The sequence below is a fragment of the Sander vitreus genome, chromosome 2 (assembly GCF_031162955.1).
Source record: "Sander vitreus isolate 19-12246 chromosome 2, sanVit1, whole genome shotgun sequence".
Classification (NCBI taxonomy): Eukaryota; Metazoa; Chordata; class Actinopteri; order Perciformes; family Percidae; genus Sander; species Sander vitreus.
The window spans coordinates 3,657,080-3,671,619 of NC_135856.1; positions in this window are offsets into that span (position 1 = coordinate 3,657,080).

Here is a 14,540-nt window from a genome sequence, read left to right on the forward strand (position 1 = left end):
CTTGTCACCTGATTTGGAGCACCTGTGAAGGAACGGAGGTTCTCAGTCATTCAGACAAAGAAACTTCAGAGAGAAAACGCTCCAAGTTCACTCATAGGTTCAGTCCAAAGACGGGAATGGTCGGTGAAATGTTTTTTACTTTCATGGTGTTTGAAATGCTGCTTAATATGTTCGAGTTATGTTTAACTGCTGTGTAGATTAGCCTGGGTAAACCCTGACGGACTTCCTGCAAATTTGAGATTTGCTCTGCAAGTCAGTCTGGCGAAGAGCCCATTCAAACCCATTTCCAATGTCCCCAAAAATCGAGGCACCAATCACAACCCTTAAGGCGGGCTTTACACGATGACGATAGCGCAGCGACTGTCACGGTTTGTCAGGAAAGGCTTGGACCCAAATGCAGTTTTAGGTGATTTATTAAACAAAAATGAAGTACATACCAAAAAAGTCCAGAAAGCAACGGGCAAAAAAACAACAGAACAGGATCTCAAAACTCCAGACACGAACAAACTCACAGAACACAACAACAGAATACAATGAACCGACAGAGACTAAATAAACCAGGTAACGAGGACTAACAAGGGACAGGTGACACTAGGCAAACAGGGGAAACACATAAGACAATCACAAGGACGGGAAAACTAAAGACAGGAAGTAAACTAGACAAGACAAGGGAGACAACAGATTTCAAAATAAAACAGGAAACAGGACATAACAGAAACTCACAATCATGACAGCGACGGCAAGCAGCTTTTTGTTTACATTCAACGTGACGGCCACCAAAGCGCAGCAATCCGTTGACGCCGCTGTCGCTGCTACGTCACCCGGATCGTTGCTCTGATTGGTTGAAGGACTATCCACTTGCACCCAGAGGCATTTGAGCAGCGTCCGTTGGTGACGACCCTTTGGAAATGAGCTGGGAATGAGCCTTTCCCAGACCCACTCTCAGTTACAACTGAGAAGGGTCTGGTGTCAACCAGGTTACAAAAGGATGGTACAAAGTTAAAAATGTTAAAATTCTGCTAAATGTTAAGACTTTAGGGACTGTTCATTACTTATTTAAGGGGCCACCGGAGGAGTTTTGGGACCTTTAGGCTAAAAAGACTTGACCCTCCCCTCGCCAGTAATAATTTTTCTATGACCCCACAAAATGATTTTAAAAAGAGGCATGACCCTCCCCTTATATGCTAGTTTGCACTTAGTAAAGATATACAGATGCCATTTGATTTTTTACAGCCATGAGGTACACAAGTTAACCTCTGCATTCTCATCTTACACATCACACTCCTCTGTTATGGTGGGGGGGCCATTTCAGTAGATTTACTAACGTTGTGGAAACACAATAAGCATGGAAACTAAATGCACACTTTGCATTACTTCAAATACTAAGTTACTCCTCTAGTAAACTAGTATTCATATGAAATAAAACAATAAAACGTTGAGACCATTCAGCAAAGGACACTGGGAAATAACCAATTCAACACTGGTTGCTATATGGACTCGTCACAAGGCTTCCTCAGTCGTTGTATATTTTAGCACATAGGTAAAGCTGCAGAAGCTGAACATTATATTCCAAAACATGTTTATTTTTAAAGCAGATTTTAAATGACATTGTAACAATTTAACAATTCGCCCTTATGAAATCCAATCGCGGCACGGCTGTTTTGGAACGCAATAGACAGACGGTGAACAATCAGTGTTGGACCTCCAGTCTGTTGAGATGCCTCTCCAAACGCAACGCAGTCACACCATAAAACGTTAAGAAAAAAAATCTGTATTTTGCCGTAATCCAATGACACGGAAAAAAAGTCATCTACAGCGATCAGTAGATCCACAGAAAGGGTCCCGGTGTATACGAGCCACGATACGAGCGTCACATTCACCAGCCAGCTCCAAACAGGTGAACGAGGCCTCTCCACTTCACCGTTTAAACAAAGTGGAATAAACGTATAAAAATCCAAATCTACACAAAACCCGCAATAAATTAGTAAGCTGACATCACATTTATACACATGGCATTTAGGAAACCTTTATTGCAACGTTGGCACGGCAAGATGTCCAGACATAGTACAACAGTAACTTTCGTTTTTTTACGTCCTGCTGCTCCCATCGTCAGCCAGGTAATATGTTTTTTTACTAAAGCAGAATATGAAATCTGATGCATTACCTACCACCGTTTAGTTGTTTTGTGTTATTTAAGATATTTATAAAATATCTGATCATGTCAGATATAATTATTCCACTCATTTTTTAAACAATGCAATTACCCGTTTCAGCCACCAGGGGGGCAGTGCTCCCTCTGCCCCCCAGCAAACTCATGGGTCAGACCCATCTGGTAGCGAAGGAGGGCCGAGACTGAGATACACATGGAAAAATATGCACCAAACAAGCCACTTTGAAATGTTGCTTTTTTTTATGAATACAAAAGTTGGGTGGGTGACCCCCCCCTCCCCTCCTTGACTAAAAAATGTTGGATGACCCTCCCCTCAACAAAGACTAAAAAGACATGACCCTCCCCTATTTTCCTCCGGTGGTCCATTCCATAAATACCGAACGGTCCCTCACTAACAAATTTGGAAATTTCATGAAATTATCTTTTTCTTTATTCCATGTAAAAGGCGGTTAGTGGTCAATTTAGACTGTTTAATTGACAATATTTCTGTGTAAAATCTACGGCGTAGCTACGTACACAGGTACGTGGAGACAATGGACCCTACGTCGTAGCCTGACGTGCACCTCTCGAAAAATTTAACTACTAGGGCTGTAACGATATGCGATATGAAGCCGAAATCGCAACACTCAGATCCACGAACCTGTGTGTGAGAAGGCAGAATCGCAACACACCCCTTCCAACTCCAGAGTTATCCTTCCCGTCCAAATCCAATGCTACCACATCTTTAAATTACTATTAGTATTAGTTGTTTTGGTGCCTTATCCCCTAAATTTAGCTAACTGTAAAGACAGCTAAACGCGCGTGGGGGGGGGGGGGATGTTCGGCAGGGAGGAGATTTAAGGCACGAACACCGGTAACGCTAACGGAGGTGTAACATTACGAATGGCCGCTGTTCTGACTAGGGTGTCTGGGTCCGTTTCCCCGACGGTTCAGTAAACTGCCGTTAGCGTCAGTTAAGTGCTGACCGGGTTTGGATTGCTGTAATGATAGTGGCTGGCTGCTAGCTGGCTGCTAGCTGGCTGGGGCCTGACTGTGGATGTGTCCCCGTGTCAGGGCTGTTGTCAGCTCTCATCCCGACTGAAGCCTTGCAGCGCCGGGAGAGTGAGGCAGACCGACAGGGGTGTGATAGCTTGCTAAATTCCCATTAGATTAGTCATCTATCTATCTATACAGTTAACGTTAATGATTAATTCGTGGGTTAGCCCAGAGTTACCCACCAAGAATTAGCTAACGTTATAGACCAAGCATTAGCTACTTGTCAACAGCACCTTTACAGTAGGCACCAAAGCACTTCTCCTCTTCGGTCCCCCTACAGGCTGGGGGCGGAATTGTCCATTACTGTTACCATTACCATTACCACCTGTACCTCATCTGCTTGTCAAGGCAGTACTTAGGAACAGCCAGACATCCAGTCCCCGCCGGATCGTTATGTTGTACTCTGTGTATGTTACCCGCTACCAGTATATATCGTATTTGATACCAGCCTATTGCTCTTTCCTGAGTGTTTGCCTCTCAATCTTAGTCGAGGAATCGAAGATCTCGGTCCTGTAGTCAGCCACCGCCGTCCCACACCATCCAGTTCACCATTGTTCGGTGAAAGACCATTCAAGACCACCAACCAGCCGTTCTCCGTACCGGAACCCACCTGGGGTCTCATTTATAAACGTGGCGTACGCACAAAACAGGGCTGAAAATGTGCGTACGCCACTTCCCACGCAAAGGTTGTGATTTATAAAAAAAAAACCTGACGGGGGAATGCGCGGTCCTCCACGCAAACTCTGACCTGTGCGTACTCACATTTTGGAGACAAAATAGGAATTGGCGACGCAGTTGGTGAGGTGGTGAACTGAAGTCAGACTGCAGAAAGTAAATGTGGGAATAACAATTACTCGTAATATTTTCAAGTATTGATGCCTCACGCACATTTCTTCACTCCATATCATCCACACTACCATGAAGATTAACTCCAGCAGTGTTATTTGCGCTTGTACTGAGTGATAATTGTTCCATAAACACCTCCAACTCAAATCTTAAATAAAAATGTGTTCTTAATATTTAATCGGCGCTGTCTCGCCGTCACATTGTCCGCTACGGAGCGCAGGAGGAGGAGATGGCCCGACTGCATGGAATACAGGATGGCATCAAATACCCTAGGGTTAGATAACGGCAGAACACAGTGTGAATAACTAAATATCTGTCTTTAATACTATGCATATATCATCAAATGTCAAAGACTGAAAATACAGCCGTCAGGCTCTCGCAATCGTTATACTTAATGTCCTCGTTATCAGTCCAAACTTTAATACTGTTCGTAACAAAACCTGCATGAAGAAATGCGTTTGCCTATTAGACTTTATTTCGTTTTTTAATTGTATCTCGGGGTGGAGGATACCACTAGTTAATGCTGTGATTTTGGCAATCAGAGGGAAATGTCAGACAGCTAAGTGTTGTTTTTTTTATAAATATTATATATAATCTTCAACTTTATCAATAAGGCTTGTTTGGATACAATATATAGTTCTGTTAAATCTTATTATATACGTCTGGTATATCAAAGCTGTCCCAGAGTGCCGTAATGCCTGCCGTTTTGGACGTATTATTATTAATATATGTAGTTATAGATCAGGTTTCCTACACAAGAACAGGCCGACATTATAACTCAATTTGCAGCAATTCCTGAACGTCTGAGAAGTTTTTTGCTTTTTCTCTGCCAGTCGTCATGATTCCTGTAACAACTGCCAGTGTCATTCATACACTGATCAGCATTCACGAGGTGCTTTGCATTGACTATTTATGGTTAAAAATGGGCGTGTACAGGGCGGGATAAGAGGCTGATCCAGATACACACACTTTTGGGTAATCTGTGATTTATAAAGGGAACATTGCTTACAGATGTGCGTGCGCACGGTTTTATAAATCTGAATTTTGTTTTGCCGTATGCCATTTTTGGCTTTTGGGAGTACGTACACTTTTAGTAAGGATCCTACGCACAATTTTATAAATGAGACCCCTGGACTCTTCCCCCCCCTCCCGCACCTGCCAACTCTGTCTATTTGCACATTTCTGACCTACTAATAAACTGTTTGATCTCAATAAGAGACAATGACACGCCAATTCATTTTGATAACATGCCATTTTGCCGTGTTATCAAGACACAATCGCTTCTCAGCGTGTTTATCAACGCTGTTTGGCCTCCATTGACTTACATTACCTTGCGATTGCGTGTCAATTTACACCGTAGCGAGTAGCATGAAAGCCTGAAAATCCGCATAGGGAGGTTGGTTGGAGGGGTGGATGGGTCAAACAACACAGGACTCACCCAGGAGACCGGGGGGTCGTGTCCCGTGTGTCACCCAACTGTTGCATTCTTCTTCTTCTGGTATCAGACTCATATCTGTTGGATCCTGACCAGTTTAGTTGAAAACTGAGACACATTGTTCAAATTGCACTTTATTAAAAATAAATCATCAACGACATCGGAGCTGTCTGTGCTTCTTCTGTTGGGGTCTAACTGTCATACGTTAGTCTACTTCTATCACACCACACAATGACTACCATCAAGGGCAATCAAAAGTGTTAACGGGGACATTATTAACGATATAGTCAAGAAGAGAAGTGAACCCCCCGTTACATCTCTCCGTGCCTTTGAGTTCTGACCTCAGGAACAATCAGGAGGTTGGAGTTAAAAGGATCTGAGGGACGGAGCAGGCACGGATGTCTCAACCATGTCCGACAGATCGGACGAGGCAAAGCTATTCAGTGATTTATAAAATGAATTCTGTGACAGACAGGTAACCGATGTAAGGATTTAAAGATATGACACCAGGAGACGAGACACATGAAACCCTGTGATCAGTTTAAATTTCTGTGTGATTGGGATCGTGATTCGTATTCTTGGCTGGAAATCATCACGGAGACAACAAAAGCTGTAAATGAAACCCTGTGATCAGTTTAAATCTCTGTTTTCGTGTAAAGCGATGAGAAGACAACAAAAGCTGTAAATGTCACGGATCAGGTGAACAGTCTCTGATGGCACTGTAGGTTAAAAAAAAGATGAACTCCCATGTTTTCACAATGGACACAGAAACTGTGTTGAGTCACAATGACTTTTTTTTGGAGCTTTTGGGTAAACGAGCCATTATAACTCATAAAACAAGGCGGTCCGCTGCTTGAAGTCATGATATATAAACTCAGATTTTTCTGTCTGAAGACACAGAGCTGCAAACTTCCATCAACAAAGAAAGTTTATACTCTACTTGGAACAACGTTCGAACCGTAAGAAACATCTTTTTTTTGTTATGATTGTTTGTATTGCCATATTGTCAGTGCTGTTTTTGTTATATTGTATGAACAGTTTTATTTGATGATGATTTTGTTTCTTGGCGATTGCACGTAGCTGGCAGATTGCCCTAAAACATCAGGAATATGAACATGCACATGTAATATTAAAAAATCTGCACACATTATCAGCTATGCAATAAGAAACACAGCAACAGCAATATTATCAAGGCCATAACATATCTCTCTCACTCCAAATAAATGTTATGTCGTAACTTGTAGCTAAACTAATTATTAGTAATGTTATCATTTGTTATTTTAACAGTTTATTGTTGAAAACATAACATTGTATCTATTATAATGAATTTACTGTTGAATAAACTATGCATTATTTGGATAGCTATTATAAAGTTGCAACTGATACTTATAATAACCTTGTTAATGGTTATTGAAAACTTTTTAAAGAATGTAATATTATTTAGATAGCTATTCGTTGCAATTAGTGGAAACTTTGAAAAAGACACAAATAATGTTTACACTTTTTAGGTGGCAGGAGGGAAAATCCTCAACATTAGATGTGTTCTGGTTTCAGAATAATGAAGACAGTTGGAAAACGGTTAGATACAAAAGAGGAGGTAGGCTCTGGATAATTTTATGTCTTGTATATCACTATCGTGTTTTTTGCAAATGATGCGCAGATTTTTAGGCACTCTGTTATCAAATGACTTGAAAAATAATGCACCTCTCTGTCGTTTATGGAGCATTGCCCCGGACCCTCGCTAGGTTTGGGCTGAGCTCAGAATATTTACAACGTTTGGCTTCGCCCCTGCAAAAAACACTTATTTGCATTGGTTGAGGTAAACTGTACACCGGGTGACTCACCTAATATCATCCTCCTCTAACCCTGATGATGTTTTCCCCACAGAAACCGTTGACATGAAGTTTGGGTTGCTGGTGGTATTGGCGGTGGCCGTTCTGGTGCCCAGCCTGTCCGAGGGCCGGACCGTCTCCAGATGTGAGCTGAAAGAAAAGCTTGAGCAGGCGATCACGCTACCGCCACAGCTTCAAAAGTTCAAGGAGGAATACCTGGCAATAGGTGAGGAGAATAAAAGAGTCACAAAACTACCAAAAAAAAGAGACAGAGCGACCAAAAAGAGACACAAAACAACTACAAAGACAATATTCCACTTATTGACTATCACTTTTTTATTAAACTTCTCTTCTTTTTCTTCTTTGCTTCCCTCCATCTGCGTGCATGGCTTGTTTGTTGCAGTTATCTGTGAGGTCAACAGCCGGTCCCGTCTGAACACCAACATGGTCAAGGTGTTCGGCAAACGCACAACTACGACCCAACCAATCCCAACAGATGCCACAAATTCAACCCTAGTCATAAACAGAAGAAAGCGTGACGTGACCGGCGAGGAGTCTGACTCGGCAGAGATGGACCCCAGTGAGGAGCGATCCAGTAAGAAGAGCAGCAGTTTGTCTCTCGGCCTTTACGGGATCTTCAAGATGTCTGAAGAGACTATCGGCGAGGAGAGCAGCGAGGCCAGCAGCGGGGAGAGCAGCAAGGCGGAGAGCAGCAAGGCGGAGAGCAGCAAGGAGAGCAGCGAGGAGAGCAGCAAGGCGGAGAGCAGCAAGGCGGAGAGCAGCAAGAAGAGCAGCGAGGAGAGCAGCGAGGTGATGAGCAGCAAGAAGAGCAGCGAGGAGAGCAGCAAGGTGATGAGCAGCAAGAAGAGCAGTGATGAGAGCAGCGAGGAGAGCAGCATGGTGGCGATCAGCATATCCAATGAGGATGAAGACAGTGATGACAAGGATGAAGACGAGGATGAGGAAGGTGGGAAACGTAAGAAGCGATCCATCGAGGACCAATCCAGTGAGGAGAGCGAGCAGTCGTCTCTCGGCCTTTACGGGCTCTTCCAGCTGTCTGACGAGACCTTCTGCAGTTCTGGTTATCGCTCCTCCAAAAACAAATGCAACACAACCTGCGATGGTGAGTCTTTGAACCCGACACATACAGACATGATGATTATTTAAATGAGATCTTTTGCATTTTAAAAACTGTTCTTTTTCCTCCTGAAGCCTTCACTGATGACAACATTATGGATGACATCGCTTGCTTTGTGAAGACTGATCAGTGGAGGTAAGTTTCTGTACAGCAAAGTTAAAATGATACTGCTATAGATGGACAGTGTAATAAGTTATTTTATAAGCAATGGGAGGTGTATTTACAGCATATACATACATACTGTACATTTACATATATATATACACACCCTTCTTAGGTAAGTCATATTTGTGTTTGTGTGTCAAAGTTGAATTCTTTGCTATGCAGATATTAAACCAGCCATCTCTGGTAGCATTTATCAGCCATGACTTACACAATTGCCACCAAAGTTATAGCTGGTCAGTATATACAGGGCTATATCCTCACATTTAGGGGGCAAAATGCCAAATGGAGTTCATTCATAGCGTTGAAAACGTAAACAAAGTGGAGTGGCACACGTGGTGTTGAGCCTGGTGTATTCACATAGAATCATTATTTTAACAATAAGGATTTAAGATGCTACATAAAAATACATGAAATCACAGTTAACTATTGCTGAATACAGTGTTTATATACAGATCAAGTGAAGTCACAATGAAGATTATATTGTATAGAAATTCCAGACTGATCTCAATAAGTGGCGTATGTATGACACGCCAATTCGTACGCCATTATTGGCGTGTTATCAAGACGCATACTCACTTTTTAGCGTGTTTATCAACGCCGTTTGGCCTCCATTGACTTACATTACCTTGCGATTGTGTGTGAATTTACGCCGCAGCGAGTAGCATGAAAGGCTGAAAAACCACGTAGGGATGTTGGTCGGGGTGGTGGATAGGGTCAAACACACGACTTTCACCCAGGAGACCGGGGATCGTGTCCCGCGTGTCACGTTTCCTTCGTGTCCCGCGCGTCACGTTTCCTAAACTCAACCGTCGCTTTCCTCTTTTACTAAAGCCAACTTGTAGAAAGTGGCGTGTATGTTTATGTCCGCTGTATACAGCGTAGACATACACGCATTTAAAAAAGCGTACAGATAACACGCCATTTGGCTTAAGAAAGGGGGCGTGTACGTTTACGCAAAGTCATGATATCACTGTATCCAGCCAGGAAAGATAATTAAACTAAATATAAGTGCAGGCATTTAACGTCAAACAATGAAGAGTAAAGAAACATTACAGTTATGGAACCGTGTGCTGCTTACTGACAAATTAATAACTGCTGTTTTAACACATTGTTTCACCGTTTCTTCGTCACAATAGGTTGTTTTTGAAGTCCGCCTCTCGTCTTTGCCAAATTGGCACCAAGAACTACTTTGATGAGTGTAAATGAGCAGCTGACCCGTTTTCCACCTGCTGCTGAAGCTCACACCAACAATCATTTCTTCTACCTTCAATGTGACCTTTGACCCTCATGGTTTCATCTCAAACATTGTGGAGCATGTCCCAGTTTTTCATTTTAATCAACCTGTGAGATTTCTATAATAACGTTATCTTATTTCAGTTCCTTTTTGGGTGAATTTGTCAGTTGAACTGACAAATGTATCTCAGTACTTTAAATATTTTTGATGATATGGTTTCACCACTTTAATCTACTTTAAAGTGATTATTTCAATGAGAAAAACTAAAAATGATTTTCGCATCTTCTGCTATCTGTAACTTTCCAATAAACATATTTTGCAAGTCATGGTTTGTGTTTGAGAACATGTTTCTGTATAATAACACTGACTAAATATTTTTCTGATCAGAATAATAACTATTTATATGACACATTTCAGCAATGAAGTAATTCATTTTATATATTATTTTTTAGGGCACTTTTAGGCCTTTATTAATATAGGACAGCTGAAAACATGAAAGGGGAGAATGACATGTAGCAAAGGGCCGCAGGTCGGAGTCGAACCTGGGCCCGCTGCGTCGAGGGGTAAACCTCTACATATGGGCGCACGCTCTACCAACTGAGCTATCCCGGCGCCCGAGCAACAGAGCAGATGTCATTTCCTGTGTTCTGGTGGTTTGATACTTTTATCAGGCTATACTAGCATGAGAAAAAGATAGGTACATTTTGTTATTTCACCCAGAGGAAGTGATCAGCCTCAGATCACATATTTTAAAGCTTTAGTGCGTAACTTTTTGATATTAATGAACGTCCGTTACATTAATTACTTTAAAGGTCCTGGTTGATGCACATTTGTTGTGGTCGGTAATGTAGCCTATCCTCCTATTCCTCACACAAATAATTGTCCAAAATCCACAACTTTAAGTTGGATATGTTAATCTGTTTATTTTCACATTATAACAAAAACTATAATCAAAACAAAATAACTCAAACACCATCTCATGTTTTCACATTTCCCAGGGCAAAATTCTGTTGACCTTGATGTGCGCAACACATCCGTCGCAGTTAGTCCACACCTAACTACTACCCACAGCATCAAACACTGGTTGCCAGTGAAATGACTCCAAAAGGTCCCATATTGTAAAAAGTGAGATTTCAATGTCTTTTTATTTATTTATTATAAAAGCAGGTTGAGGTGCTTTATAAATACTGTAAATGTATGAAAATGCTCAATCCACAGAGAAATGCACACAGCCGTATTCAGAAACTGTGCCTTTAAACGAGCCATCAGCACTTCTGTACGGTTGTGATGTCGCAAATATACTATGTAGAAAGTGTTGCTACAGTGCCGTTACAGTCATTCTCCGGCTGCAATGGCGGTGCAGAGACTCAGAGCGCAGATGCGGAACACCTGGAAAGGCGGACCAATCACAGCAGACTGGGCTTTTTCAGGAGTGTGGCTGAAAGAGACAGGCGCGAAAAACTGGAGCGCTTCAGACAGAGGCTGAATACAGGTATATTCAGGCAGACAGTGTGAGATAAATAGACTTTTCATACTGGCTTGGCAAACATGCTAACATGCTAGCTAATGCTACACAGGTTTTCATATAACCTCTTTAGTAGACCTCTATTGCAGTAAGTAACTAACCCTGCACTAAGTCCGTTCAGACGAGAATGTCTGATTGCTTCGAAGAGAACTTTTGCATGACAAATTGGATCAGTTGTAGTCAGGCTACGACATGCGGCCTATATCCAAGCGTACCTAAGTACATACCGACGGCGTAGATTCAATGCAGAACCATAAATCAAGCTTTAACCAACTCTGACTGGGGGGATCCGGAGCTGTTCCCAGGCCAGGGTGGAGATATAGTCCCTCCATCTAGTCCTGGGTCTTCCCCGAGGCCTCCTCCCAGCTGGACGTGCCTGACGTACAGAGGCGCCCAGGGGGCATCCTTACCAGATGCCCTGTACCACCTCAACTGGCTCCTTTCGACGCAAAGGAGCTGCGGCTCTACTCCGAGTTCCTCACGGATGACTGAGCTTCTCACCCTCTCTCTTAGGGAGACGCCAGCTACCCTCCTGAGGAAACCCATTTCTGACATTTGTACCCACGATTTAGTACAATACATGGGTCACGATTCAATATATTGCAATATATTTCGATACTGTGCGTACATTTTGGCATTTTCTTAACTGTTAGAAAACAGCACAATTCTGCAGCACAAGTTTTTCAGTTTGTAAATTAAAATTACAGAGCTATAGAGCAACCAACTACTGATATGATAATAAAAAAAATTCATTTTCATTTTCTAAAAAGCACATAAAAAAATGCAAATCCTAGTGATTTACTGTAAAACTATGACTAGCCAAGCTGGGAGCAGGGAAATCTATTTAAAGCACCTTATTTTATTAATTAAAATATGGATTTTTGGCACCAGCGCATCACTTCTCATATCGCATGAAGGACAATGACATATTGCCAAATCGCTATGTTGTCCCACCCTTAAGGGCCATTCACATTGTACGCGCAAACGGCAGCGCTGTGCTATAAAACCTATTATTGTCAATGGCTTGCACGAGCAAGAACTGGTCTGCCGCTGCACTGAGCAAAGCACAGCACACATTGCATTGACGCATTGCATTGCTGTGACGTGCATTCAAGTGTCTGGAAAAACAACAACAACAAAAAACACAGAATACACGTGGATCCACAAACGGAACATGGGCGAGAGGTTGACTTTGGCAGTCAGCGATCTCCCAGAGCTGTATAGGCTACGACACAAGTTCGAGGTCGTACAGAGACCTCGGACGCAGAACTATGCTGTGGAAGCATATTTCACCATAACAGGCATGCCAGCTGTGGAGATTATTGTAGCCTCTTAATTTCAATCATTCAGGTTTGTTTTAGCTATGTGAAATCAACATATACGTCTTCACTGAAATACAATCCTGTGTTACATTTTTCCTCAGTTACTTTGGTGCATTTGTCAAATCAGTGAGTGCATTTCTTAAAACAACTGGTATAAACTGCACCGCAAAGTGAAAAATCGTGTATCTTGCTGGAAATCTTTTGTTTGTGTCCAAAGCAAGTATTTATACCAATGAATCAAACTGACAAGTCCTTACGCCATTGTTTATACCAAGATAGTGAAACTGCTTTGTGTTGTCCATATTTAACAGTTCACTCTGTAAGTAGTCTAATGAACAATGCACATGAAAGGGAGCACTATTCCCTGTGTGACAAAGTTACACATTATTGTCATCTCTGATCTGAGAAATGTGCCAAAGCAGCTGAGAAGAACTGTAGCCTACTGTTGTGAGCTGCGAAAACCAAATACCAAGTTGATTATACAGCTCCATACAGGTATTTGTAGGATATATTTCTAGTTTTTTTATAAAATAAAAATATAATTTATACTCTTTATTGATCCCCAATGGGGAAATTACAATTTACACTCTGTTGTTATTACACAATAATAATATTATTCTATGTGTATGTTTATATGATGTAAAATATGTTTGGACTGATTGACACAAGTCATGTTCGTTTTCGTTGGAGTTCACATATAGGTATATAGGTAGGTATATGGCCTTTACACAGAATAACTACCCATTTCCAAATGTGTAAGCTCCAGTTTTGGAGGAATTAATTGCACATATGCATTAAACACAGTGTTTTTCAGAGAATGAATGACGCATGTATGAATGTAGGCTCATATCTTAGGTTTATTATACCCAACTGCAATGACTGCAGACCTCTTAAGTATATAAACATGCAATGACACATAGTGTTGAAATGCAACATTATATTTAGAAATGAAAATAATCCACATTCCTTCATCTATTTAGGAGGAGGAGTGTAAGAAAAGGTGAAAGAACCTAAGGGACAGATACATAAAGAAGAGGAGACAACAAAGTGGTGAAGGGGCAGACTTGGAAGTACTTTTCCATACTGTCTTGTCTGGAGCCACACGTCAGGGAGAGACAAATAGTCAGACGCTCCGTTGTAGAAATGGACTTTCGAAATGTTGTTCGCATCCGGGAAATCGTAGGCCCGACTCTCGTCAGCAGACTGTCAAACTGCTCCCTGTTGAGCCGAAAGTCCCCCTGGAACCGGTCACAGTGAAAGCGGAGCTCCTTCACCAGCCGGAATTCCCCCAACTGCTCTCTGGACCTGAGGGTCTCGTGCACCCACACCCTTTTTCCTGCTGCCTTCCTCTGTCTTCTCCTCACAACCAGGGCAAGTGCCGAGGCTTTCATTTGTTTCAAAGACAGAAACATCGTCTCCACTAAATCACTACTGTGTATCCTACACAATGTCGCATGTAAACACCGGACGCAGACGTGACGTGCATTCAAACATTGCTGCATGTAAATTTGTGCTGAGCCCGGCGGCGAGCACAACAAATATAGTTGGGAATAGGACAACCTAGCGGCGAGCACAGCGCATGCCGCGTACAATGTGAACCGGCCCTTATTCATAACCATAGGTGAGGGTAGGAACGTATGATACTGAATATCAGCAGGAGTCTCTCTGGACATCACTTTCTTTTACTTTCTATGCAATACATTCTGTCCTTTACATGCAGCCTGGAGCACTACTTTAGATGGGTGTGGACTTTAAAACACAGTTTTAGTAATAGTAACCTTTATGGAAAACTTATTCACTGAAATTGAGTGTTCTCCTGCTCACCTTTCTTGTTCCCG